General features: G+C 39.4%; 1 pseudogene; it reads right to left on the bottom strand.

The window, feature by feature from the left end:
* Window positions 1-1,302: 1,302 nt before the first annotated feature.
* On the bottom strand, window positions 1,303-1,421 carry LOC111730256 (annotated as a pseudogene).
* Between the last annotated feature and the right edge of the window lie 2,469 nt (window positions 1,422-3,890).

The raw sequence follows: 3,890 nt of genomic DNA, 5'->3' as shown, positions 1-3,890 counted from the left end.
ATGTGATTACAACACCTAAAAATTTCAAAATGTGTGATAATTTATGTCAATATTGGGGAGATCTAAACTCTGAAGTAGACTTACTGCTACCAACCGGAGTTAGATATCAAAGAAGTTAGCTGGAGAACAAATCCTCAAGGTTGTCTGTGCTGAATGAGCTGGAAAAAAAATAAGCAAGCTGCATCATTTTAAGGGCTGACTAACCTCAAAACAGATCTGGAACTGCTTCATACAGCACACACCACATACAATAATTTGGTGGTAGTTCACAAGCAGTGACTATTATGGGTGGTAATACCTCTCTCATTAGTTGCGAGAAATTCCTGACCTGGATGCTGTATGTACTGAGTCATCTGGCATCCTCCACAATCCACACCTCCCACTGCTGGCTGCACAAATATGTATATGTGGTTTCAGGAGGTGATTTAAATAATTTGTTTCTGAAAGATGCTTTGTACCACACATAGGAAAAAAAATCCATCAACACACTTAAAGCTGACCATTTAATTCTTCTGCATGGAATAAAACAATTTTGTCTGTTGATTTCTTCTTTACTTGGTAGTGAAGGAGTGACAGAGAAATTGGCTAAGGTATATACTATTCGCCTTTCAGATTATTTTTGATACATAGTCTTGTCTTAAATGGATGGAACATGGCAGCAATATAAAATTTTAAACTGTTTGAAAAACACAAGGTCAGAAGCACAAGAAAAAGCCTAAATTTTCCAATTGGAGTCTGGCTCCAATAGAGGTTTACAAAATATCAAAGGTGACAAAGCTTCAAATTGCAAGACAAATTTTGGCTTCCCTGATTAAAAATTGCTAATATTTGTGTCTCGCCACATTTTCTACTCTTTTGTATCCTTCACTATTTTCTATGTGTAAAACTCCAAACTCCTTCACCTGAAATACAAAGACCTTGAAAATCCAGCCCTAATCCTCTATCTAGCTTTACATCCCACCCTGCACTCCCTAAAATCTACACTATAGTCTCATAGGAATGCCCACAATTCCCTGTATATAATGTATAAGATAACATAGTCTATACTGTTCACGAGATTTTTTTTTTTTTTTTTTTTATCCAAGAGGCTCTTCCTACCTTCTCAACCTAAAAATAACCTTAGCTCAAAGGCCACCTCCTAAGGAAGTCTTTTTTTTTTATTATTATTTTTATTAGTTAGTTAGTTAGTTAGTTAGTTAGTTAGTTAGTTAGTTAGTTAGTTTTTAGGTGAGGCAACCCTTGGTTGACCTCACAGATTGCAAGGACCTTGTCAACTTACGATCTCTTATTTTTTATTTTTTAAACCTACAGCACCTGGTCTTCCCAGGTGGTCTCCCATCAGAGTACTAACCAGGCCCAACCCTGCTTAGCTTCCAAGATCAGACAGGATCGGACTTGTTCAGGGTGCATTGGCTATAGACTAAGGAAGTCTTTAAAAATGGTCATTCCCTCCTCTGTTCTCCTACAACACTTAGCGCTTAATTAAACTATTCTATTTTATCACACAGTATTGTGATTATTTGTTTACTCATCTTTCTCCTCTGTTAGACTTGAGTTCCTTCAAGGAAAGGACAATATATCATTCCCTACATCTGCCCTGGGCCCAATAATGCTTGGCACGAGGTATCTACTCAACAAATATATGTTCATTGATGTTAGCTATTTAGAACTTGCTTAACAATCCCCTTTTCCTGACCTAGAAGCAAAGCACCCAATACCAGGCATAGCCTGGCTGAGTTCTGAGACCAACCCTGTAGTTGCCCAGGAAGGTATGAAGATAACCGTGCTCAGGTGATAAGAGAATCAAACAGATGTTGATGTTCAATCCGCCCTGAACTAATGACCCAGTTATGGATCCTGGGCTTTGGTCTTGGGAACATGCTTTCGACTCATCACTAGATCTGCACTTTACTCTGTGTGTCCAAATTTCTGTTTGGAAAACATGCTGCCCCAAGGACTACCCAAAGTGAGGTTTCCCCCTCTCTCAATGCAATAGAAATTAGAAAACATTGAGAAGCTGAACAAAAATATTTCACCCTTAATGCCCTACAAAGCACCATGCTAGGAGCACCCATACCTGATTGCTTCTAGTGCTTGACTTGAAGGTGAAGTTCTTCAAGCATCTAAACCATTCTAGCAATTGAGGGCTTTTCTTAGAGACACAGGTAAAGGGTAGTAATGTAGGGGGATCGTGGTGGTTCTAAATCATTGCTGCAAATGTGTTGACACTCCTCCTATCTGGAAATGGCATCTAGGTCCTCACTCCTTGACTCTGCGTCATGTGACTATTTGGCCAATAGAGTAAGGTGGAATGACTTATATGCAGTGTTGCTGCATGACTTTTGAGGCTAGATCATAAAAGGTCACAGAAGACATTGAATTTCTATAGCATTATTGAGGATACTGATAAGCACATTTTTCTTAAATTTTCATAGAAACTTAAAAAGCAAGCAAATATAATTTCTAAAATTAAAGGGGGTTATTGCCAGGGGATTTGCAGTATTTCTCTGGGAATGGTTACAAAGATTTGTGTGCTTACTTAAATATAACAGACTCATCACAGTGTGTGTTAATCTCATCTGCTTCCCTAGAAAAGGAAAACATATTACAGGAGACTGTCAACAGGTCTCAGATTCCATGAAAGGGATTTTTCTCTGTATCTTTCATAATATAAGCTCCAAATCTAGTTCCTCCAAGATTTGCATAGTACCTAATCTATATCTCTAGTAGTGCTTACCTCTTTCTACTTTGCATTTTAGATAATTAAGTTTATTTCTACAGTGGTCAAAGTTTAACTGCAAAGACAGAATGTAGTTTAAGCAGGAAGAAATTTATTGCATATTAAATGACTTGCCTAATGGTTGGGAGAACTAACAAAACAGAATCTAGATTAAACCACACAGCAGAGCCAAGCCATTAAGTTTGCTGCTCCCTTCTCTGTGATCAAAAAGCCACTCTCCTTGAATTATATCACCACTGCCATGGTGAGAAGCCACCACGATCAGGAAGTCGCCATGACTTGGTGATTGTCACAGCCGTAGAACCACACCATCTTGGCTGCAACCTGCCCCAGCAGAATAGATGCCCTGGACCTCATCTCTGAACACTTGCAACCAACAACTCAGTGACCATGGTCGCGAGCAGAGAGAACAGGAGATATTATAGCTTCTAGTTTGCTTCTGCTGTCTTAATTTCCCTCAAGTGCATGTGAGTGGTTGAACCTGAGTCATATCTAGAACCTAGCGGCAATTGAATCTGAGAAATGCGGTTTTTGCTTTTGTTTTTATTTTTTAGTTTTTCCAGGCTTTCCAGTATTAAAAAACACACTTGAAAGAAAGTGGGATAGATGTTGAATGCCAATCAACAGGATCATCATAAGGTATTATCTCTTCTACTACAAGCAATTTGGATCTAACTTTATGTCTTGTTCCCCAAAACACCTAGCAACCTCTAGGTAGTCGATTGTTTGGGATAAGAAAGGGGGAAATTAATGAAAAAAAGAAAAAGGAAGAGTCCTGAAAACCTATATGCCTCTCGCAAGTCCCCACCAGGAAATGGAGTCCTCGAGGGCACGATAATATAATATTCATCTTAAAACTGCCTGTCAGATATTTTTCGTTTTCCCTGCCTGCTCTCAGATCTACTTTTTATTCACCTCTAACTCACTTTGTGTCCTAGGAGGCTGATCTCTACAGATGGCTTCACGTGGCTTCCTGTGCCCTCTGATCTCTGGTTGGTTTCAGCCAATGAGAGGCACCAGCAAAAGATTAGATGGCAAGGAGAGAGAAATCAGGTTATTTATTCCCTTGGTTCCTTCTGTACCAGACTGGTTCAGCTTCACCTGTCAGGTGGCCCCAATCCACTAGCTTACAGCTCTCACTGGGGTCTGG

The sequence above is a fragment of the Pteropus vampyrus genome, unplaced genomic scaffold (genome assembly GCF_000151845.1).
Source record: "Pteropus vampyrus isolate Shadow unplaced genomic scaffold, Pvam_2.0 Scaffold9, whole genome shotgun sequence".
Lineage (NCBI taxonomy): Eukaryota > Metazoa > Chordata > Mammalia > Chiroptera > Pteropodidae > Pteropus > Pteropus vampyrus.
This window is presented reverse-complemented; position numbering and strand designations above follow the sequence as displayed.